The sequence below is a fragment of the Ahaetulla prasina genome, chromosome 3 (genome assembly GCF_028640845.1).
Source record: "Ahaetulla prasina isolate Xishuangbanna chromosome 3, ASM2864084v1, whole genome shotgun sequence".
Lineage (NCBI taxonomy): Eukaryota > Metazoa > Chordata > Lepidosauria > Squamata > Colubridae > Ahaetulla > Ahaetulla prasina.
Genome location: NC_080541.1, coordinates 61,137,109 through 61,164,164, shown reverse-complemented (window position 1 = coordinate 61,164,164; position 27,056 = coordinate 61,137,109). Strand labels below are relative to the sequence as shown.

The window sequence follows — 27,056 nt, the reverse complement described above, 5'->3', positions numbered from 1 at the left end:
CCATCCAATTTTGTTTGCTTATTTTCAGGCTTTGATTGGACTAAACGATAGATGCCTGCCATCTTGATGAACCATTTGTAGATAGGCAGATGCAATTCTGTAACTCTAGTTTTAATTTGACTATTTCCAGCTTAATGTCTTGTCATTTAAATTGTGTATTTAAATTAAATTTAAATTATCTATGTTCCTATTCTTTTCCTACATAGTCAACCATCTTTTTGTTCTGTGCCTTTTGCTTTCCTATTAAAATTGCAACATTCTGTTCTTTATGGTTTTAGTTAAACTCATATTCTCTGTTCATCTTGGTATTCTGATGTAGGCTTAGGGATATGTGAAAGTTTTGCTTAACTTTCATTGTTATAGCTCAGTGGTCCCCAACCTTTTGGGCACTAGGGACTAGTTTTGTGGCAATTTTTTTTCCATGGACTGCTGGAGCATGTTTAAATTGGGATCTGGTGCTGAGACAGCTTTGGTTGTGCTTGTGGATGACCTGTGGGAATCAGGATGGGTACATCTATCCTGCCGCTTCTTTGTGTTTTTTGATGGCCTTTGATACACCACTGACAATAGTATCTTTCTGAATAGGTTAGGGGATTATGAACAGGAGGCACTATTTTGTGGTGTTCTCTGGCACCAGTTCAAGTTGGTATAGGTGGGAAGGATGTGGTCTAGTCCTAGGCCCTCATTTTTTGTGATGCCTCAGGCTCTCTCTCCTCTTGCCTTTCAAGTTTCTACATCAGGGATGTCAAATTCACGGCGTCACATTGTCATAACATGATATATCATGACTTTCCCCCTCTTCGCTAAACTGAGGGTGGACATGGCCAGAGCATAACAAATCCGGCCCGCAGGCCACGAGTTTGGCACCCCTGTTCTACATGAAACAACTAAGGGGGGGGGAATCATACATAGGAAGAGAATAAACTATCATCATAACTAACCTGAGGTCCCCAAATAAAGCTGTTAAGATTCTGCCTTAGTGTTTGAAAGCTGTAGCGGATTTAATAAAGAGAGAATAGGCTCAACCATAGCAAAATCACATGGCCCAGAACTGGAGAGTTTTTTTATCCTTGAAATTCTTCTGTTGCCTCATTTGGATTTAGTGTGGCAGCTCCCCTTTATTCACAATTCTTGCTTCAAGAGTAGATGACAGATGTGGCCAGGAATTCCTTTTCACAACTTTGTGTTCCAATTCTTGGCTTACAAGGATTTGGTTATGTGCATTCATTCCTTAGTCACCTGCAACCTGGACTACTCTTACATGGGACTGCTTTTGAAGACTATTTGCAAACTGAAATTGATCCAGAATGTAGTGATGCAGATAGTTATGGCACCTCCTAGGTTATGCAAAAGTTTTGCTTTACTTTCCTCCCCATGACTGACAGTCCATAAGACTGACAATACTCATGTGAAACTACTAATCAGAGTATGAGTGGTTAGGAGGCACTGTGTGAGCTCTGCAAGGTTTGGCAGGGTGAATGACAGTGCACAAGTGGCTGGGGAGGATATGTGAGTAGCCAGAGTTCTTAAAGGAAACATATCTCTGTAAACCTTCATATCTGAAATAGGGATATAACAGTACTGGTCATTTTGGTGGATGATCTTTGTTAGACCTGGTTGGAAGGAATTGACATCTCCTGGTCTGATAGATCTCTTAGCAGTGTTCCATACTTGTGACCCTAGTATGCTTCTGAAGTTCCTTTAAGAGTTATGGTTTAAAATATTTGGGTGATTTGGATGCCCTAGGAAGCTTGGTCTTGCTATACAACAGTTTTACATTTATTTAATTGAACTACATTTGCAATTTTAAAGAATACTTCCCAGTTTACTTAGATCTATTATGCAACTATTTGCTAATTTTTTTTGTTTTAAGTATGTTATTTAATTTGGTGTTATCTATACAATTTGGCTTCCAGGCATTAATCCCAAACTATAAAAATTCTCTGATCTTGTTGGCTTTATTCAGGTCTAAAAACAAGACTGCAGGCAGTCTCTGTTTTATGCCCTACGGAGCTCCCAAGATTACACTGTTCAATTTGATGGTAAATTGAGAAAGCATATTAGCACAATTTCTGTTTTAAAAACACCTTATCACAATCCTTCTCTTTAGCCCTTAATAACTGAAACAAGTTTTTTTAAAAAGAGAACAATTTCTGTCCTTATCCCTAATGTTGGATACTACACCACGATTCCATCCTGATAAAACAGAATTTTGTCCTTTGTAGAAGACTTAACATAGCTCAATATATTCTCCTCCCCCCAAAAAAAGCCAAAATTCCTTTCTCTTAATCCCTATGAGTTTTATTTAACTTTGGCTGTCTATTTGATCTTTCACGTGAAACAAATAATATGAGGAGAAAATGAGAGAAAATAAATGATCTTATTTTGAATAATGAGTTGCTTAAAATATCCGGAAAGATAGAAGGTTGAAAGCTCAAGCTAACATTTAATACAGTAACAACATATGAATTTTTGTGGCAGGAAGTGTTTCTGAAAAAGTGACAGAATGACAAAAATAAGTGCATCAGCTCCAGCTATGTTCAGGGTATAAGCTTATGTTATACTGTTTTCACAGAGGAATGAGAAAAATTTATAGCACACAATTAAACTATGGATTTTATAGTCATCAAATAGTACAGTAGGCATCAGTGATGATTTTAAAAGATAACAGCATATTTTCATCATCGATCAAAAATCATGGATCTTTGATCGATGATGATGATGGATCACAATCAAAGATCATGGATCGAGGCTAAGATAATGGATCTTAGCCTCGATTATTTATTCCCCTGGGGACAAACATGCCTTGAGTGACAGCTGCAGGGAATGACTTATTTTATTGATTAATTGATTGATATTGTGCATTTGGATCCCTATTAACTCCTGCCTGGAGGCTTGTCATTGCAAGGGCTGAAAGAGACCAACTCAAGATCATTTAGCAGATTTTGTGCCCAAGGCGAACTAGAACTTCTGTATAGCGCTCTAGAATCCATATTATGAAAATGCTTGTTGGCTACCATCTGGCATTAAATGAGCCATTGGTATGATTCAATATTCTTTTCTGTTATGATATTACTGTCTGTTATGTCTTAGCTAAATAAAACTTATTTTTTCCGTGCTCAAAGATCAGTGCTTCTGAAATTATCAAATACATTAAGAGAACCTTCTATCAAGTTTCTCTTCCTTTTGTATAGATACTGTTTGGAATTTTACATAAACTTGTGATTTTTACTGAGCAATCTCCCATAATTATTTTTTACAATTAATATTACTTGCTAAAATTGTGGCATACAAAAGAAAAAATCTACACTATCTACACTGAAGAAAAATATGTTATAATTAAAATGAAGTAATGTAATAGAACCTAATTAATAAAAATATGGTATCTCGGATATAAAATTAATTCAATCATCAATCTTATCATCAAATGTAGGTTACACATATACACAATATATGATACCATCTTCTCATTTTTAGAACTCAGAATCTTTTAAAAAGCAGCAAACAAACCTTTACTCCAAATACATTCCTTAATATTAGGACAGTTAATTTCCCCCCCAAATATACAGCATTTCCTCTGCCATACTGTAGACATGACAAGTTCAAAATTCAACATCACATTTGACCCTTAAGTAGTGTATTTATCTGTCCTGTAATTCTTCAAGCACTGTATTACTTTGGCCAAGTTAAATTATACTAAGTTAGGTTGATGGTTAAGAATCTTTGTAGTTCAGTCCTGAACAAATGGAATATTTGAATGTAAAACAGTAAAGTATAGTTAAAAGGTATGAATCCACCATAAAATCATAGGCTAGGTATTTCTTAAGGACATAAATGTTCACCCTTGTTACCATTTTCAATTAAATCCAACTGGAGTTTCAGGGATGTTTTAAGTGAAGTTAATGATAGAAAATGACCTTCCTTATCAAATGCTTTTCATGTCTCCTTACAGCATCCTTCATTGATAAAGCTATTAAGCTGCAAACCACTTACTTTCATTTTTTTATTTTTCTTCCCCTCAAAGCTCGTTCTGACAATAAGGTATTACCTTTCTTTTAAACACTCACTAAAACGCTATTATGCTTTTAAAACAAATCTTCCTTCTCTTTATAGATCAATAGAAGAAAAAATACCTTTCCATTGCAGATAACTATCGGGGTATTAAAAAAAACAACAACCCACCAATCCAGGACTAGTTCACTCCTAAATGCCAAGATTAAATTGTCCTTACTGTGACTTTCAAATCTACACAAAGAAAGTACAGTTCGGCCCAAGCTATCATAAATAGGATACAAAACTGTCATATTTTTAGTAAATGTCTCTTGATGGATCTCTGACAGAATAGTAAGACATGGGGACCAATGAAAGTAATTCCTCTGCAAAGCTTATCCATATGCACATATATACATATCGAGCACATATATGGAACTTTTTTGGAAATACACAAATTTCCTTCTCATTCTATGGGTAATATATATAGTTGTCAATCTCAAGTCCTCTACCAGAGGCCTCTATCAGAGGTTCAAGGTCTCTCCACAGTATCTTAGCTATTCCTAAGCACTAACTCTTTTGAATAGACAGCTCTGATGGGATGTTTCATGGGATCTGTTGGAGCCACACTTCAATTTTAGGAGTCGTAGCCCCATATGCTCCTACCACCATTGGACCACTTTGATCTGTGCAAATGTTTCTGTATTTAAAGCCAGCTACTTAATTCTGCTGGTCAGTGTGTGCTGTTCCTGTCTGCATCTTACACTATGCCCAGGGGTGAAATCCAGCAGGTTCTGGAGAACCGGTAGCAGAAATTTTGAGCAGTTTGGAAAACCGGTAGGGGAAATTTTGAGTAGTTCAGAGAACTGGCAAATACCACCTCTGGCTGGCCCCAGAGTGGGGTGGGAATGGGGATTTTGCAGTATCCTTCCCCTGCCACACCCATCAAGCCACACCACACTCACCAAGCCATGCCCACAGAACCGGTAGTAAAAATATTTTGATTTCACCACTGACTATGCCATTATGTGTTTGACTGTCTCAGAGACTTCTTTGCATTCTGCACACTGGGTCCTGTTTGGTGTGGTAGACTCCTGCTTCCGTAGATCTGATGCTTAGTGCCTGTTCTTGTGCTGCTATGATCAATGCCTCAGTGCTGTCTTTTAGACCAGCTCTTTTCAGACATTGGTAGGATTTTCTAATCTCTTGTCAACTCAGCTATCTGTTGATGGTATATCCCATGTGGGGGTTTCATCTTGCCATGGCATGTTCTGTGTTTGATTTTCCCACCAGTTTGGTGTCATTTGTAATTTTATGAGTTCCCCTTCTATTCCCTCATCTTAAATCATTAATTAAGATATTTAAGAGTACAGGGCCTAAGACAGAGTCTTGGAAAGCCTCACTGCATACTTCCCTCCATGTAGATGCAATTTCATTAAGGACTACATGTTGAATGTGGTTGGTCAGCCAGTTACAAATCCATCTGGTGGTGATACTGTCTAACCCACATTTTTCTATCTGATAAAGTAGACCCACATTGGTCTACTTTATCAGATAACTTACTGAAGTCCAAATAAATTGTATCCACAGCATTTCTCTGGCTCACTAATTTTGTCAAATAGTCAAAGAATGCAGTAAGGTTTGTCTGGCATGATCAGTTTTTGACAAGCTCATGTTTGCTTCTAGTTTTGAGTTGGCTTACGTTTAAGTGTTCAGAGATTTGTTGCTTGATTATCTTACTATTATATTTATTATATTATACAGTATATGATAACCTTATATTATATATGACAACCTATTCAGTTTTGTTTGTCTCGACACAATTCTTAGTATTACTACTTGAACTTGATACTTCAGATTTCCAAAATTTTCTCTATGAAGTATGAAATAAATTGAAATCTGTATCATAATCTTTTAGAATAAATCTGTTTTTGGAAAGGCCATCTAAACTAATCATAGCACACTTAAAATTTTATTTTCAAAATTAAGAATTAATATTAGGTGTATGCTAAATTTTCGCCGTGAGCTGAAAACGCACCTATTTATTCAAGTGGGACTGGCTTAAAAGTTTTATTAAATTTTAATTGAAATTATTTATATTTTAAGGTTTGTTAAATTGTTTTAAATTTCGGCCACCCTGTAATATGTTTTGTTTTAATCTTGTTTTAATGTGTATATTGTGGATTTTTATTTGGCTGTAGACCGCCCTGAGTCCTTCGGGAGAAGGGCAGTATAAAAATCGAATAAAATAAATAAATAAATATATAATGATATTGATTGTTTCCTGATTGCTTATTTGTACCCTATGGCTATCATTAAGTGTTGTACCTTATGATTCTTGACAAATGTATCTTTTCTTTTATGTACACTGAGAGCATATGCACCAAGACAAATTCCTTGTGTGTCCAATCACACTTGGCCAATAAAAATTCTATTCTATTCTATTCTATTCTATTCTATTCTATTCTATTCTATTCTATTCTATTCTATTCTATTCTATTGTATAGTTGTACAAAAAAGGGTCACTAGAAAAATGCAGTTGACAGCACTTAAAAAATGAAAAAGAGAAAAGTGGTCAATGTATGACATAGAAGCATAACTTCATTTTTCAGTATTAAATCAATAAGACCTGTATCTACTTTAAACAAAGTAGATACAGGTCTTCCTCATGTCTAGAAGTCCCACCTGAATACAGTGGAATGGACCAGTATTATTCATTGTTTAAGGACAGGACATCAGAAAACTGATATTTGTTGATTTTCTCTTTATGCTGAGGTCTCACAGTGCCCAGACAGTATTTCAGTTTTCCAGAACTATTTTTCAAAAGGCTGGTAAAATGGAAAACAAATATGTTAAGTAATTTAGTCCTGACAATATAAACTGGCAGAAAAAAAAAACCTGCTAAAAATAATTCAAAGCAATTTCAGCCAAAATGATCATTCTTGAACAGTTGGCTTTCCCTTGCGTCCCAGAGCTCTGAAACCCACCCACTACTGTCTTACGGTCTCTTCTTGGTGAGCCACTATATGTAATTCTTCTAGGGATAGGCAATTCCAAGGAGCTAATGTATTCACTGCCTCTTTGTTCTGCTGAAGTTGTAAGCTCTGCTCTTCAATTCACCATTAATTCCTCAAAAGTCTTAGATCTGCTTATTGTCAAAAGCTGAGGTGAAATATTCCCACCTGTTGGCTGGAAATATTTCAATTTGTGAGACTCCTCATAGGAATTTATCCAAGTATTTTTTGATTGAAATATAGATACCTATTACATTTCATATTTCTAAAAAGCAATCCAATTTCTAAGAAATAAAAGAATTTTTACAAGAAAGTTTTGTTCATTTGGTTTATAGAATTATTATGGTTATGAAAATCCCAACATACTGGCAGGGCAAAAAATAGTTTTAATGAATATCTAGATCTATATTTAGATCTTTATATATTCCATATAGAACTTTTATTGTTTACAGTGACTAATTTCTTCCCAAGTCAGGAAAATCTTTTAACACTACTTATCCAATATTTTTAGCCTGTCTACGTTACACACAACATTTATAAATCATACATATTTTGTTTTAAATACAAAAAGTTATTAAATTACTCTACTCACAGGTACTAAAAACAAATAAATAGATAATACACAAATAACTAGAAAAATGAAAACTATTTTTGTAGCATGTCCATCTGAATGCAGAGATAAGGCTTATATAGTTCTGGATGCATTTATGTATCCTCTTTTAATTATGACATTAAAAGATTATTTGGGCAATCTTTATTGTCTGAACATTGTTATAGATGTTTACTGAAAACTGGACTTTCTCAAGATTACACCCAATGCTTACTTTTAATTAGTCTTTGGTAGCTGGAAAAACAGTTTAATCCACTCAATTTGTTTTGCTGCTTTAATTCCCCAGCTGCATTTAGTATTTGATTGATCTATTGCAGATCAATTCCATTTAAGAAAGCTGTATAAATCAATTATAGATTCTGTGTTTCTACTTTAGAATTCTAACTTGTTTAAGCACATTGAATATTTTTAATTAAAAGATGAAATAAGAACTTCTTAAAGAAGCAAACAAGCAAAACATTTATTTCTTCAAACTTATATTGTTCTATCCAAAATGGCAATGTCTTGCAGAATACTGCTGACAAGGAAACAATCGCAGCAGGCATATAGATCAATACTTAGTCAGGAGATCAAACCAAGAAAAGAATAAGAAATTCCAGCACAATTGATAAATAAAATAATATATTTCAGCAACATCAAGGATTCAAAGAGAAAAAACAAACAAACAAACAAACAAGGAGCATGAGAATACATAAAAATGGATCACAATTATTGATGCTTGAAACCAGAAAAATAGAATTTGATATATTTGGAGAGAATAAGAAAAGCTTCCATTATTTGATTCCAGAAATTTCATGAATGGTGCTTATTTTCTCAAGTTCTCAAGTTTAACTTCTAGTTTTGCTATCTAATGACAATATGCTATCAAGGACTGGGTGGTTTGCCAAATTCTTCCAAGTTTAAGTCATTAAGTGATCAGCTGTCTGATCCATATCCCCATTCTATCCAGAAGTAGAATCTACTTTCATTCTCGGTAAATCTGAATAGTTTACTCCAGTTCTTCAGATGCTTGATCTGAGAATGACACCTGTGATACATATCTACAATACTTGATAGATTGGCTCTCTAATACCTGTGAAAGGTTTTCTGCTCACTTGAACCTCCTTTTGAGAAAAACAGGATGGAAATTGATTTATGAGGATTCCTTAAATCCACTTATACTTCTTCAAAGGTGAAGCAATTTATGGAACAACATCATAATAGTGCTAAGGACTGAAGGGAGAAATGCATTTGGGAGACAAAAATAATTCCACTGGGCTGTTTCTGCATTAGAAAACTAAGCTAGACGCTCAATCATTTCTGCAATCAGCTGAGACCCTCAGATCCACCTTTCTGTACTCTTAAATTACTGGTTGATATGCAGAAATAAATCACTGGGGAAGAGAACTAGAAACACTGCAAGTGGATTTCAATATAAATTATTTGGAATCTTCAGTCAAGTATTCATTATTCCTCTGGTTTTTTTTCCAAGCTTCAATCTGCTAAAACTGCAACAATTAGCTTAAGCAAATATTTTAGGGGCTTTATTTTGTTTGTCAGGTAATAAGCTTTTTTAAAATTCCATTTCCTCAGACATTTATGTGTAAAAATTAATGAAAATATCTATAAATGTAATTATTTACATTTATGAATTAACTCTAAATGTCTGTTTCTGGTAAAGCAAGATGAAAAACTGCTTTCCCTCTCTCTGTGCTTGAAATTCTGACCAAAAGAAAGAAAAGATGGAAAGTTTTTTTTTTTTTATAAAAAGTTTTATTTTTACAATCATATCAAATAATTCATCCAATGTACAGTTATATACAATTAGTCGGGCTTGCCCAGTCACCATCACCCTTTTTAACACTCTTCCCTCTTCTACCTTCTTTTACTTTCCAAACCTTCCTCTCCTTCTCTTATCTACATCCGCTCCTCCCTCCACCCTACACCTTCCTTCTCCCTCTACTATCCCTCTTCCTTCCTCTTCTCCTCTTTCCTACCTCCTACTCTCTCTTTTCTCCCTCCTCACCGTTCTAAAATGGTAACTATGCAGACCCGACCCTACATTAATTATATTTCTTCAATAATCCCTGTACATTAACCATCACTCCATCTCTACCAAACCCCCAATTCCCTCCCCTTACCCCCACCCCCACCCGACTTCCCAGAACAAAATGCAGGGTATCAAAACTAACAATCATAATCCAAAATAATTCCTAAATTATAATCTCTAGTCACACCACACTTAGTCACACTCTCAATTCCCTCTCCTTCAAAAATATATCTAATACAAAATATTTCCTAAATTTACTCATATGCTATTCGATATTTTTTTTTATCTGATACTTATTTTAAATATAATCAATCCACATTTTCCATTCTAAAATATATTTTTCTAGTGTATAATCTTTCAAGTAAGCGGAGATTTTTGTCATCTCTGCCAGATTTGATACTTTGAGTGTCCATTCTTCGATTGTAGGTAATTCTTCTTTCTTCCAATACTGAGCAATCAAAAGTCTTGCGACTGTTATTAAGTTCAAAATCAATTTAGTCTCTATAGCTGTATAGTCCATAATTATTCCTAGTAGAAAGAACTGCGGAGTAAACTTAATCTTCTTTTTCAAAATATTCTGCATGATCCACCATACTTTAATCCAAAATACTTTAACTTTTTTACAAGTCCACCATATATGGTAATAAGTAGCATCTTCACAATCGCATCTCCAACATTTAGCAAGATCTAATATGTGTTTCTTGTAAACAGGTAATGTCATTTTTAAATTGTTTCAAATAATGAAATACTTTCCTTCTCTTCTGCGGTGAATTCAGGCCATTAACATTCCAAGATAATAGTTTAATTGCCATTATCGGCCGAAGGAAACTTTTGGAACACCAGCCGCAGATCACATTTTACTTTAGGCCTTGCTCCTCCCACTGTTTCCATTGTAGTAGTTGCCAGTTGTTGTTGTGCCTTCATCTCTTGTTCCTTGCGTTTAGCAGCAGCTCTTGTCAGCCTTTGTTCTTTTGAATCTAAACCCGTCGTAGGTATTTCCAACACTTGTAATAAATCTTCTTCCATCACAATCTGTTCTTGTACCTGCTTCACTTCTCTTCCTTCACTTCAGCCTCCTTCTTCTAGCTTCCAATGGGGGAAGACTTCCAACTTTTAATACCTCAATATAAAATTCTCTTGCTTTTCCAACTGTATTGAAACGATGTACTTTCCCTGCATAATATACTATTATACCAGTTGGAATATCCCATCTATATTCAATCTGATGTTTTTTAAGTTCATTCACCAGGAAGGCAAATTCCTTCCTAGCCCTTAACATTTTGGTGGAATTTCCTTTAATATCAAAATATCTTGACCAGCAATCTGAATCTTCTCCCCTTATATGAAGCTTGCAAAATCTGATTTCTCACTGTTCTGTTTGTAAAATAAATAACAACATCCCTTGGCAACTTTTTTGCCTTGCTATCCAAGAATTCACACGATATATTTTATCAATTTGATAAGCCACATCTGCTGGACGAGCTGCTAATATCTCAGCAAATACTTCAGAAAAATTTCCTTAAATTCTCTTCCTTATTTTCTTTCAAACCTCGAATTCTAAGAGCAAATTCCATATTTCTATATTGTATCAAAACTATTTCATCCTCTGTTTTTCCATTTTACTTTGAAATTCATCCATTTTATTTTCTAATTTTAAATTATGTTGCTTAATTTCTTCAACCTCCTCTTCCAATAAAATCACATTCGTTGCCAAACTTCGTACTGCCATTACAAATCCTTCTTTAACTTCTTTATTTCCCACTTGAATTTCTGATATCTGCTCTTTCATTTCAGACATCTCATCAGTTATTACTTTAAATTTTTCTTCTATAAAGCCTTTTAAGTTCTCTTGTAACGCCTCTAAATTCAATGTTCTAGTCTCTGCTGTATGAGCTGGAGAGGCACCAGTTGATAAAGTTCCAGAGCTCTTTGTTACAGTAGACTTTAATTGTTTGGCTGCCATCTTCTATAAAATTATTTATTTATTTCCAACTTAATATTCACTTTAAATCTTCTTAACCTCTAAGAAACACAGTCTTTTAAAGCAGTATTTAAAAATCTCCCTAGATTCTATCAGCAGGCAGCAAAGAGTTAAAGAGTAAAGCAGCAAGTAACATGCAAATTACCAACTGCAGACAAACGCTGAAAGTATCACTTTCGCTTTCCACTCGTTAACTTGTTAACAATTCGCCTCCAATTTTTACTGTTTTCAAGCTTGTTACAAGGTATCGGGGAATCGGCTTGGCTACTTGCATAAAGTTCTCCCACTTTCGTTCTGTCCGGTATAATCCTTTATTGTCCAAAATAAATCTCGGCGTTTGGTCGTGGTGATTGGTTCCGCCAAAGCAGAAGAATCCTCGGATCTGGAGCACTTCGGGTTACTGGAGGGAACTTAACCCTTCAAACCCCTTTTTTTCTCAGGGGCTTTAGGGAAATTCAACCTCTGCCCTCAGCTCACCCCTTCTCCTTCTCCCAAAGAGGGGGTTTTCCGAACCGCTGGACAGCAGATTTAAACTGTCCTAGCGATTCCACATAATCCAGAGGTTGGTGATCGTAAAGATCACCGCCATCACCTACGGTGCCAAACCGGAAGTCATCAAGATGGAAAGTTTTTATAGACACTACCTGCATAGTGCTCCCAGAAGATAAAATTGAAAGAGAAGAACATGCTGCTAAAATTATAGATGAACTTCTATTTAATTAGATATTGCAGAAAAATAATTTTTTTTAGGTAAGCATCCTATAAAAATGTAATTTCAATCATAATGACAAGTAATATATCTTTCCTTTATAATAGGGTTGAAAAGGAGAGCATTTGCCCTATATAGATTTTGTGGTTTAAATTTGCTACAGTTGTATTCCTTAAATAGACAAAATAGTTTACAGTGAAATTGTATACAAGGTGCAGTTTTTAAAATTTGTATTCTAGTTTTCAAGCCATTTAAAAATTTAATTCTTCACAGAGATGACAAAGTGCTGAAAATAATTTATTATTTAGGTATTTTAGGTAACTGCAATAATGATTTTCTAAGCTTATTTTTACAGTTAATCTTTAGTAGGTTTGACATTATTTTGAAGCTAGTAAGAATACTTATTTTTGATTTACATATACTTTTTAACTTTCTATATGAAAATAAAAGCCATTCACATTCAGCAACCCCAAATATTCAAAACTACAGAATAATATTGCAGTATCATATAACTCATATGATACTCACCAAGAGTAGGTCTAACATTTAAACTCAGAAAATGGGTTGTGAACTTGCTATGTAAATACAGTGAAACATCAATTCAGGATTCTATAATTTATTGAACCCTTTAACTTTTGAAAAATCCTATTAAAAGTATTTATAATAAAACTGGGTGTCATAATTATGGCTAAATGTTCATTCTATTGTAAAACTCATGGTAACCTTGAACAGATTACAATCTCTTTGACAAACCTATTATAGAAAGTGATTGTGAAGCTAAAACACAATATTACTGTATTAAAAAAGGATAATATATTACATGTATATTAGCAAGCTCATTTGATGCTAGTTAGATTGTGAAATTAATATTATTTTAACAATAAGGAGATGATGCATTTTATTTATCAATATTTTATATTTATTAATAGGAATTAACAATTTGAATAGCACTTTAAAGTGTAAATGTTTTCCAACAGGAAAAACACAATTAATCAAGATTAGGTAGTTTGGGAGAGCCTGAAGTAAATAGTAACCTTTTATTTATTGTTGAGGTTAATTTATTGTCTTAAGGATCACTAGCTTGAACTCATTTGCTTGATTATCTGACAGTATAACCCTACCAATCACCAAAAAAATCCATAAATAATGTTGCAGTAACCAATTACATTAAGTGACCTTTTCTATCTTATATTAATCCCACAGCTACATGACTAATTAGAAAAGCAGAACAGAAGAACACAATATTATCCTTACTGCAGTTATAACTAAGATGCCAATCATTCAATTACTAACAGTGCAAAATTAATACCATGTTTATTCAGATGCAAATTCTACAGTTGCAGGTGAATGGGGAATGACATTTTTTCTTTATCACTCGTATTTAGAGTGGTAAACTGTTCTGAATCATGTTAGATAGCCGTATTATATGCATTGTGTGATTTGTTAAACTTGTATTGTATTTGCATGTTTAGAAATATCCAAGATAGCTTATTCTGTGTAAGCTGGAAATACCAACATTTGAAGCATTTGCTGTAAACTTTGGATTTTTTCTTTGGATTCGAATAATCGGTTTAAGACATTTATTTTATCAGTTTAGTAAATTATTTAATCACATTATCAGATTTGAAACAACTTTGAAGTAACATGAACAAGTTACTTCAAAATATATATTCTAATTTATCCTACACTAAGATACACCTGAAGCGAAATATAAGTAGATCTGTAACTGATTAAACATAGATTAATTAAGTATTTCTTCTATTTGATCATATTTTAAAATTGAGAATTTAATATACTTGATACATATTTTTTCCTATAGCTCAAAAGTCAATAATAATGCTTATTAATTTATCTGTAATATAGCATAATCAATCTAATCTTTTTAAACCTCTGATACCGTATTTTCATTGGTTGACTCTGACTTAATTATACTATAAGCTGTCTCAAAGATGCTTTTTCAAGAGACAACTGCACTTTCTGGATTTTCTTTGAAGATGTTTTGCTTCTCATCTAAGAAGTTTCTTCAGCCCTTCTTCAGCATATATATGAAATATTACATATGCGGAATAAGCAGCTTGAGCTTTATCCCTGAAGAGTACCACAGACAGTGGCGGAACAGAACAAATTTTGTAAAATCTAATTGGCAGTTCTTTTTGTATCAATGAATTATGATGGTGGTTTGGCACCAAAGCTGGTAAGAATAAAACAATATTCTTATAATGAAATAAATTTTGTTTGCTGTTGGTCCTCTCAAAGTAAGCAGCAAATATTTACAATATAAAATTGTAATCTTTTTTTAAAATCAATTCTATGTACAGGGATTATTATGAAACACCTGCATGATAGAACTCATGTGATTTGAGACATTAATGGGACATTCCCATCAACCAACCATCCCTCTCTCCCAGGCTTCTTCAATAATATAAAATTCTTGTTTGAACAGCTGTTGCACTCAGAGTTTACAAACCTGAGTCTAATAGCTCTGAATGCAACAGACAAGTTGACTGACACTGAATAAAAAAAGCAACTGGGCATGATTACTCATAGTTTTTTTCATGGGTTGGACACATGAAATACTTTGAATTTTATTCAGACAAAAATTGGAAAGCTTATTTGAAGATTATCCAGCTCATAAAACATTTATAATGGGGATTATGCTATTGTGTCATTTTGTTCTGAGGACAAAATAGAACATATTTTCTTTTTTGTGCACATGTTTAGTGATTGCTATCTTCATTTCAGCAAAAGATCCTCTACTAAACTTATATACCATAGGATGAAAAGTAGTAACGTGGTAGTCAGTGCACGCAACAGAACTTTCTCATGCAATTCTCTACCTTTCATATTTCTTAGCAATCCTCCAGTGTTTTCTGAAGCATTCTCAATCCTTGGCAAACCAATTGTGAGGGTTTGCAAAGGATTATACGGGTTTGGAAGAATAATTTTCTCCTCATCCCTGTAATGTAACTAGATTAATCAGCGATGGGATTGGATTTCAGATCCCTTCAATATCAGGAGGATAAAACAATTAACTGTTTCCCTCAATTCCCCTTCTGTAACAGGCACTTTTTGTTAGAATTAAGACCAGGCATGGATAAAAACTTTTACTCTTTCAGAAACTCAACTCTGCATTTACGAACTGCATAACAGCAGAAACTTCAACAATGTAATAATTCTAGAGAAGCTGTTTTACCATAGACAAAAAATAAACATATGCATAGAACAACTACACAAGACATATTTATTGTCTACCTCAGGCTTTAAATCTTAAGTTCTTTCTCCTGAGTATATGAGCTTTGGGCTTTTTCCTTCCGTTGAGATTGCTCTATGTTTATGCAATGGTTTTATCTAGCTGCATCTCTAACTTTTAATTTCCTTGTCCTGCTGTTGCTGCAGATTATGTGGCCAACGAGGTGGTTTTGGCTGTATTAAAAAGAAATTGTTGAATGAGGGTATGGTTATTTACATCACTTGCTGCTTCGCATGAGCTTTCAGTATATTAAATGTTTGTTGGGATTCTAAAATACACTACACCTCATTTTCCCCTTCTTCTTCTGATCTAAATAAGGTGGTAATGGTGTAGATGTGTGTGTTGGAGAAGGGGAATACTTAAGGATCATCTGGTGAATCAAATTCCTTGTGTGTCCAATCACACTTGGCCAATAAAAAATTCTATTCTATTCTATTCTATTCTATCAATGGAAAACTGGATGCGTTTTCAGTGTAGCTGAAAGCTGTAGGCAAAAGGCAGCATGATTAATTTGTGTAAATATGGGAAATATTTCAATAAATAGGGAACCTAGATTTTTAGGTAGTAGTATGAAAGGAACAAACCTGGTAGAAAGCCAGCATATGCCAGAAATGAGAGGAATTTCTTGACAATGACAGAATAGCACTTATAAGAGGCCCTGATATGGTACAACTGATTCTTGAGACAATTTACATATTCTCTGGATCAGATCATGGGTTCTGTTGGGAGTATAACAGGCAAATCTTGCTTTCAAGATCAAGAATGGCTATACTCTTCCAGAAACAAATCACCCCATATGTAGTGGAGTACAGAAGAAAATATGCAGCAACTATTAATAAAACATAGATTTAGCCCTGCAAAGTAGTAAAGTGTGAGAAAGAAACTTTAAATCGCCCTGCCTTGATTTTCTTTGGTATAAGTGGGAGGGAAATAAAAGTCTGTCAAACTTTCAAAAGTCTGTTACTGTAGCCTATATCAATAAAGTAAAATTATAGTATTTCTTATGGTGTCTATTTCCTGATTTGGTCTATTTCAAAGGGTTGACCTCATTTAAGAACCAAATAACAACGTCAAGGCTCAGCCCTCCTACATAAACTGTTTTATTGTAGAAAAAAAAAATCTGTATCTGCAGAAGACAGAAATCAAGACCTCAACATGCAGTATTTCTCGGACCCACATTTAAAATCTTAAACTTTTTCCCTTTTTCTTCTCCACCCCCAAAACCATTTGACCCTCAATGGACTTTTTCCTATTCTTTTCCCAGGCTTGATTCTGGAATGTACCCACTCCACATTTATACTGATCTGATCAGTGCCTAACCAGTTTTAATCCTGAGCTTATGGTTTCTCCCTTACCACAGGAAATTAGTACATTTCCTCGTCTTTCTTCTAGAAACACAATCTGATGCCATTTGGTCTCCTCTTGAGTACGAACTTTAATTTTGAAATAAGACTGTATTCATTTCCATGATATAAGGGCAGGAAAAACATAATGGGAGATAAGAATGATAAAGAAACATTTCAAACAAAGTCTGATTACTTGGTGGGAAATATGAAGCAATTCTGACAAATCATATCTCAGATCAAATCTGACTAAATGACTAAAGCTCATGAACAAGATTTTCAAAGTTCATTTTTTTTATCTGTTGCTTTCCTTTAGCTACATATTGATTTGTGTGTATTTACCTCATTCCTCATAGCTTGGAATGGATCAATATTTCATTAAATCATTCTGAAAACTAACAGTTCAATTCATTATTAAACTACTGTCCTTTTCCATAGCTTTTTAAATTGCACCCATTATTTCTCCAAAGACAATACAACGGATAAACAAATACATCATTTACACTGAAATCATTCTTGAATTTCTACTCCATAATTCAGAGATACTTGGGTAAGCAGAACAAGACAATTCCATGTAAGATTGACTTTCAATTCACTGCATAAATTAGTTCATACACAGGAATTATTTTTGTGTTCTCATAAATATGAACACAAGTTCATATATACATATATTATATAGTGCCAGTTTATAACATGAAGATTTAAACACATGCAAATATTATGATAAAAACATGCCATTAAAATAATGGAATATGTTATAGTTAAAAATCTATAAACTATTTTTTCTCATTTAAGATTGACTGAAAAGTTGTAAAATTATTTTAATGTTCTTATAAGAAAATTACTTACAATTTCTTACATAAAATTCAGATTTTCATACATGTATATACGTCTAATATCTAAGAACCAAAAATCGTTTTATTTATTTGTTTAATTTTTTATTTCTCTGTTCAACCAAATACATAGAATATTTTACACCTGTAAAAAAATACTCTGAAGCTCAAGATAGCATTTCTTCCTTTTTTAAAAAAAATTGCAACAACAATCTATTGAGAAAACTAAGCTTATATGTTCAAGGCAAGCTTGAACCTGGGCTTTCTGGTCCTTTTCCACTTATCCACTATTTCATCATATCACATAAACAATCCTTGTGAATTTAAATCTCAAGGGAACATTTGTAAACAAAATCCTGTAACTGTTTGAAAAATTCCAAGATGCAGCCTTTCCAGTTTTGTGTTATCTTATTTATCAAAATGATAATCACTTTTGCCCACCTTGGTTTCTTTAAAACATACTGAATTTCAGGAAGATAATTTATTATTTCACATGGCAATGATTATGGAATTTGAAATCCAATTATAAAAAGACACTACATTGGAGAAGGCTGCCTGTCCAATAGCATTTCAGCAATACTGTAGTTGTTATCAACAAGATTAAAAATGTAGTAGGTGTACTACAAATGATCCCACATTTTTAGTAAAGACAAAAAAGTAGAGAACATTCCATCCCATCCCCCATTTGGGTTCTCATTCTAAATAGGATTGGAACTACTGGTGGAAATATTTTAATTAAAATATTTTACTCTTATTTCTAAGAGTAACTTTTAGTAATTGCATTTTCTCTAATAGTGTTAAATGGAAAAAAATACAATACTTAATACACAGTATGTGGCAAAGGAACGTAAAGGGAAATGGATTTCATTGCAATGACATGTAAATGTTTTGTTCCAAGCAAAGTTGAAAAGTGTTTTGAGTTTCACAAGAGAACGGGAATTATTAGAATATACTATTCATGCACAGAAGGACAACATGGCCGAAAGCATGACTCTGATGATGCACAAGTAAGTTACTTACAGGTAATAAGTGTAGGAGTGATAGCTTCTTCTGCCATGATGGTGGAAGGATTTTAGGCAGTGTAGGAAAAGATGAAATGGAAGGAAAGAAAAGCCAAATATTAATGTATGAAAAAATCGAGATGAAGCTAGAACTGGAGAAACAAATGAAAAGATAGCAAGAATGCATCTCATACCATGCACCACATCTGGAAAAGACAGATGATATATTCACTCTTCACAACAGCTTTAGCAGTAAATTAATCACAGAGATTTTTTTTTAGTAGCCATCAATAACAATTATATGCCTTTCACATGCATATAAGACATAAATACAGAGACACACAGATAATTCATATTATAATATTTCCAGGAACAATAACAGTAGACATTTTAAAAACACAATAATTAAGACATTTGGAAAAAGAGAAAAGATGTTTTTATTTTGCCAGCTCTTTCTAAATCTGAATTTTTTAAAAATATATCTATTTCTCAAATTTAAGACTTATTAGTTTTTTTAAATAAAGATGATTATTAACATTTTAGTGTGGTATCCATGTCTTATTTAGAAGTTCAGAAAACGATATTTTCCTTTTAACTAAAGTCATTTCTTCTTTTGATATGTAACAACTAGCCTTTTCAGCAAAAGGCTGAATTAGGGAGTAAATTTGAAAGTTCTTAAATTGAAAATTTTACGAAGGATAGAAACTGAGTTTGGAAAGGGACTGACAAAATGACAAAATCTGCCATTTATGGAATGTTATCAAGGATTAATGTTTCTATTATTTAATTCCCAAGTCTAATTAATGTTTTGTATTGTATGATTTCTTGCTTTCTGATGCATCACATATACCAAATATATGTTTGTTTCTGTATCTCATAAAAAAAGACTTGATCTCCCCCAGCTTAATAAATGCTTGTTGCTTTGTTTAAACTACTTGTCATTTCTGCAGTTCCTTGCCAAAGTTCCAATAACGTATTTTTTCAAGCATAGGTTTTCTTCAGTGTCACTATATGAGCAGTGATAACAGCTTTATCAACACTGTAGTGAATGTGAATAGCTACAAATGGTCAGCCATTTTCATTACCCATAATTCCTTAGATATTACAGAAAATATTAAATGTTGAGTAGCTTGCAGTATTGTCCAATACTAAAAGGCAGAAATATGTGATGGGGCAATCAAGGCCAATGGCAGGTGTCAGCCCTGGTAGGTCTGGAACTATAGCACTTATTCAAACTGCGAGGGCTGTTTTTAAAGACAACATAGCTCTATCTAGACCAAAACAGCTGATAAGTATAGAAAGAAAAACGAGACTATGCACTATTGATTCTTCAAAGAACAGCAGAAACGTTTCAGATAGAAATATTTATAAAAACTAAGTTAGATACAATTAATCATTTTAACTAGCTGCAAGGACATGTAACAGAAATATACAAGAGTCAGTAAAATAATATACTGTGCTTATAATAAACAAGCACAGTGTTTTACTGACTTGTAAAATAAAACAAAACAATCCACAGTTCACCATAATTAGGCTTGACAAAGGATTACAGATAATGTTCTAGGCGTCCCATTGAAAATAAGGATTTTATCACTCATTACTTTGCATATAGAAATGTTTCCTGATTTTACATTCTTATTTTTCAGTATTGTTTATGCCCAAGACTTCCTTAACATTTAACCCTGTGTAGTTGTTAAATGCACAAATGTTAAATGTTAATTTAAAGGAGAGGATGTGAAGTGAAAGTTGCTATTTTATATTTATTATGTTTTTGAACTTCATACAAAACAACTCCTTTGTACATGTAGCTGTGTATGATAGAAATATTGAGAATTTACATTCTTGAAGATAATTACATTTTTCTTTTCTTTTTAGATTTCCAAGACACAGCATTCTCAAACATTGATTATAGAAACAGAAATGTACAATTATTGGGGCTATCATACCACACAAATTATTTCAGCAATAAATATAATCAATCAGTGGGAAATTGTTAAGTGTTTGGATAAAAAATTCTTCCAAAATTATATTGAGATTTATTATTCTACATTGAAATGATTGAGAAATCAGCTGCTTTAATTTCAGGAAATGTTTTAGCCTACCACTTGATATCAGAAAACTAAATGTTGACATAACTTCTCTATCCTTATTTTAAGAAATGATGAAGTTTTTATGGAAATGAATACTTCATAGATGTCAAACCACAGACTAAAACATATAGAAGAAAATACTGTTTCTCTTATTGCTACCTAACTACAGGTAGTCCTGAACTTACAAGAGTTCGTTTAGTGACAATTTGAAATTACAACGGCACTGAAAAAAGTGACTTATGACCATTTTTCACATTTATAACTGTTGCAGCATCTCCACGGTCATGTGATAAAAATTCATACGGTTGGCAACTAACTCATATTTATGACGGTTGCAGTCAAATGATCACATTTTGCAACCTTTTGTCAAGCAAGGTAAATGGGGAAGTCAGATTCACTTAACAACCATGTTACTAACTTAGCAACTGCAGTGATTCACTTAACAACTGTGGCAAGAAAGGTCATGAAATGGAGAAAACTCACTTAATAACTATCTCACTTAGCCAGAGAAATTTTGGGCTCAACTGTGGTCGTAAGTTGAGGACTAACTCTACTTAATTTTAGCAAGGCTTACATCATGCCGCAGGCAAGAGAATCCCATGCCTCTCTAAAATATTCCAACTTTGAAATGTTCCACAAACTTGTAGGGAGAAACAAGTTAATTTAAACTTGTTAAATTAAAAATCACTGCAGGCTGCAAAGGAATACCAGGCATGCCAATCAGATGTGTGGTGGCTAAGAAGCAGCACTGGAGATGATAGTGGTGGTGAGGCTTGGAGATGTTGAAAGTGCTGGGCAGTGGGACTTTGAGAAAAGAGCAGCAAATTTATCTACTGTTTGAAAAATGTTGGTGGGCAACACAAGTCTGCTTGGTGAGCCAAATATTGTGCAGGCCTGCTCTATTGACTCCACAGTAGTAGAATAAAAATAATCTTTTCATCTTTCTCTATTTTTCCTACTTTGTTTTCTGTTGCTGTCCTTTTCCTGCCCCTTACTCATTTGCAATAATGATCCAATTCGGGGTTTAGATAGAGGCAGCTAGTGAAATGGCATTATGCCATATTAACAAGCTTTTGATATAAATTTGAATTGTTCTTCCTATCAAAAGATTGATGAAATAAGGAATTGAGCTTGCATAACCCACACAAATCTACTAAAGCCGAAAGTTTTCTGTAGTATTTGCTGATCTGAAATTCCAGTTTGGCTATGTGTTGCTATGCATCAAGGGGATACTTTTCTTTAAAAAAAAATCAAATTCCACTGTTAATGTCAGATGAACTGTTTTAAAGCAGGTGGCATCTAATCTGGTGGTGGAGCACAAACTTTTTTTTAAAGAAATTGGATATTTCTAAGATGTTATAGGCGAATGGAAATAAATAATTTGTTTATGTACAGTGAAGAAAAACAGCATTTCAATGTTTTACAGTGCCAACTTAATACAAACTTAACATATCCACTCCAAATTGTTTCTTTTAGTTCTACTTCAGAGGTTCCCAACCTTTCTGAGGCAGTGGACCAGTGATGCTGGGGAGGGTTTCTCATGTGCGCCTAACCCTTGCGCAAATGGAGCTTTGTGCCCCTGCCCGCTGCTTGCATGGCCAGATTCCCAACTGGCCATGGACTGGTACCAGTCCGTGGACCGAGGGTTGGGACCTGTGTTCTACTTAATGGCCTATCTTATAAAAAGATAAGAGTTCATATTTACAGATTACAAGCGTGATTATTTTATTTACTTAAAGAATGGTATGGGCTAGTTCCAAAAAGTATTAATCACAAGTTGTGGAGACTCACCTATAGGAGTCTTTGGTTCTAACATTATCAGTATCTCACACATGAAGAAAAACAATATAAACATCAAATTAACAACAATTAAAACATAACAAAATGTGGATGTTTTGGTGAATTGGCAAAACCTAACTATTCATAAATTTAGTGGGATGAGAACTCACTGACTGATGAAGAAAGAGAGCTTGAAATGATCATAGACAGCTCAATGGAAGTTTCAACACAGTGTGCATCTGTTGTAAAAAAGGCCAACATGATAATAAGGATAACAAGGAACAGTATTAAAAATAGAGATGCTAATATTTATCAACATATAAATCAATATTTATGAATACATAAATCAAAATACTGTATGATCAGGAAACTGGAACAGCTTCCTATGAGGAAAAGTTGTGACATTTGAGGTTTTTGCCTAGAAAGGCAGCAAATAAGAGAGACTGAGGTGTGCAAAATTATGCATGGTAGAATAAAGTCAACAAGCTGAAGCTATTTTCCATTTCCAAAACTACTAGAACCAGAGGCCGCCCAATGAAACTGAATCCTCAGAGAATCAGGGCAGATTAAAAACAAACAAACACAAAAAAGCTTGTTGTAGCTTCTACATAAATCAATGGGAAAAATAAAACATGACTTTACAATTAAGGGAACATGTGTTCACTTTTCTATTTTATCTCATACCAACAAAGTTCACTCATTTATCTAGAAGAATAAATTGTCAGATGACATGAGAAAAGCCTGTTCCTCAGGTTCTTCTCATACTATGGCAGCTCTAGATAATTGGAAGAAAAAGTTCTACTGAAAGCACTTTTTATGTGATGCTTTTATCTGGTGTTGCTATATTACACAGGACAGCCACACATCCCAGTGGTTCTTACTGTACTAAAATAATGCCGTAAGGAGCTTTTACAACTATTAAAAGTAGACAATAGTTTCATGGCTGTTGACAAAGATAAGCTTTATAATAAACTTAGTGTGACTTGGCTGATTTTCTACTTAATATTGCTGTTTTATGTAATTTATAAGCAGCTAAGAAACGTGAATGTTGGCAACAAAAGGAATTTAGTAAATAGATTGCTAGCTTACTGTATACAGAGGTTGGCAAGATTATTTTTATTTATTTGTTATATTCTATGCCATCCATCTCATCAATACAGCAACTCTGGGTGGCTTCCAATATAATAAAAAGTTAAAAAGTGCTAAAAACAATTAAAATTAGAATAAAAAGATTAACAACCAAGATGATGGGCAGCTTGGGGGTGAAAATCTTTTCTTTGGCCATCCCCAAAGTAGCAGGTCCCCTTCTTTGGCCAATGGGATACAAAGTGAGTTCTTTCTGCTGGAATGAGTTGGGTAGGTTAGTCCCATCAGGATGAGGGGGGTCCGCAGATATTCTGAACCCATGCCATAAAGGGTATATTGATGCTACCTCATCCCATGGTACTGGAGGATTTCACCCAGTGGGTTTATGTTAAATATACTTCAAACTTCTAATTCTGTTATCAATTATGTTGTTCAGTGTGGGTCAGCTCTGCTACTATCAACAATTTAGTAATAGAATCCTTTTATACTTTAAAGTTTATGTCTTTTTATTGTTTTGATTAAGCATCAGGTACTGATATTCCATAGCTACTATGACAAATAAGCATGCTTTTATTTTAACTAATGGTGACATTCATCTATGATACGAAAAAGGAAGCTAAACAATAATAGAAATTTTGCTTCACTAGCCCTGCTATTTTATGTTATGGTTCCATCTTGTTTTAAACTATTAAGATAGATCAAATAGAGTTTGAGGTCCCATAAACATATTCATAATCCATCCGTCACCCGAATACTTGCTAGAATTATTATAGAATAATCATATATTTCTAAACAATATATGTAATTATGATGATATAGCAGCCAGAAAACCTACAGAAATAATCCCATCTATCAATACTACTCACATGATACTTCCAATACATAAAGATAAAAATAACATAAAAAAGAATAGGATCAGAAATGAAAAATAAAAATAAAAAATATATGTAAAATATATGCATACTATTTGTATTATATAAAGGAATGAAAAGGCAGGGGGATACCTAGTATTTGCTAAGAATCAGGTCTGAATGAGAACCAATGATATAGCCAATAGATTTTCAGCTTCCTTTCCTACATGAACCATACCTGCATACTTCAGTTCTGTAACCCTTCGGAAATATATCCTGTGGAATTATGGTTTGTATTTCATAAAAGTATGTATGTACTGTCATTTGGAAGAAGAACCTTAATCAACTTCATTATTTCTATAGGTTGACCAATTAGTTCAGCATACTTTCTGGAAATGGATAAATTATTACTCTGGAGAAACTCTGTTGTATCAAAATAAACATAATTTCATAACTCTCGGTCTATATATGTAATTTAGATTTTTCCTCCTTAGAGCATTGTCTTTTTTAGTCTAGAATACCATTTCACAATGGTTATGCTTATTTCTCCAAAGGAATCAAACTATGTCAGAAACATTTCTATTTATTTTATTTTATTTTATTTTATTTTATTTTATTTTATTTTATTTTATTTTATTTTATTTTATTTTATTTTATTTATCAAACTTATACTTCTCCCGAAGGACTCAGGGCGGTGTACAGCCTTCATTTAAAACAATTAATATACATATTAAAATAACCATTAAAAAGCTTATTCAATAAAAGGCCAAATTAAAACCGTCGATTGACCATAAAAATACCCAATAAAATTACCATTAAAAGTTTAAAATTTAAATTTAGAATTTAAAAAAGTCAGGCCAGTCCTGCTTGTATAAATAAATAAGTTTTCAGTTCCCGGCGGAAGGTCCGAAGGTCAGGCAATTGGCGTAAACCGGGGGGAAGTTCGTTCCAGAGAGTAGGTGCTCCCACAGACATTTTTATGAATGAAGATGCAAAACTCACCCAAGACCCAAACATAATACCTGAAGTTTTCTCACAGATGTTCACCTACTTCTGTCATTAATTTATTTTCAATTTCTTTATAAATCCCCTCTGTTACCTGAACGGAGTGATCTAATATACATTAGACATCAGGGATGTCAAACTGGCAGTTCACGGCCCAGATGAATCATGCGCAGGCCATGCCCACCCCAGCTCCGCGAAGGGATAAAATGTCAAGATATGTCACGTGATGGCAACATGACATTGCGAGTTTGACATCTGTGATCTACATGAAAGCTTGCTTAAACTGACAGATCATGGCTTGACTCTCCAAAGTCTATACTGTTTAAATAATATATATTTAGGAGCATTCTAAAGACAACCACTGAAAACTTTTTCAAACTTTTTCAAAACTTTTTCAAATCAATCGTTTTACTAATTAATACACCTAAATATAATTACCTAATAAAAATGATACAATGTATTTCACAGATTTCATGATATTTGGCAAGAATATTTTTTTCTTTCTAATTTGAGATGTTTCTATATTGTTTAATACTTCATATGTAGGTGACAAGCCTAGATACTTCATATTTTTCCCTTTTTTCTATCTTCCTTTTTCTTTTTATTAATTGTTCTTATATTTTATTTTATTTTTGTATAATTGTTTTGGTATTTTTAGTAAGGTTTTTTTGTATCTTTGTGTTTTGTAAAAAAACTTGTAATAATAAAATTTAAAAAAAACCTATGCATACTCTAAATTACTATAAAGATATTGCTTTCGAAGTTTACCTAATGAAATATACAACATTCATTTTCTATGTTGCCTTAAATAATATATTTTTAAATAGTACCTTTAAACTATGACTTTACATTACTTCTTGATGTTATTCAAAGTACCAAAGCCTGATATTTCCACAATGCTAGTCATATTTTTTTGCTATCCTTACAATACTTGCTAAATCTACCCCAAGTTATCTCTGGAATTAATATTGTACAATCTTATTTTTTCCCCTGTGGATAGAAAAATATGAATTTTGAAGGAAAATCGAATAGTAAATTCATACATGTCCTTTAATTGGATCGAATTTAAAGATTTTCTTTTGTATGATGAAGGAATTGTCCATCTGGAAAGAACTTTTTTATATCTTCCACTGGATTTCTCTGTAAGTATTTCTCTGTAATACTTACTCTGTAAGTATTTCTCTGTATTTCTCTCAAAGTAAAATGTTGGATAACCATCTGACTGAGATGGTGTAGGGTTTCCTGCCTGGGCAGGGGGTTGGACTAGAAGGCCTCCAAGGTCCCTTCCAACTCTGTTGTTATGCTAAGTAGTAAAATTAAACCAAAGCTTATAATTGCATGCGAAACCTATTGCCCATTTTACCAAGCAATTTTGCAACATTTCTATATGAAATTAAATATTCACCTTACCTTCAGGTTACAGCAGAGATACTGACAAACATTATAATGTCATTTGGGCTTATTATATGGTATATTCTGATATAC

At 33.4% G+C, this 27,056-nt stretch overlaps 1 protein-coding gene across 1 annotated transcript in view; it reads right to left on the bottom strand.

Annotated features, from left to right (window-relative positions):
* The window catches only part of PTPRM (protein tyrosine phosphatase receptor type M), a 544,777-nt gene that overhangs the window by 144,315 nt on the left and 373,406 nt on the right, over positions 1 to 27,056 (bottom strand). The gene's annotated exons all lie outside the window — the stretch shown is intronic.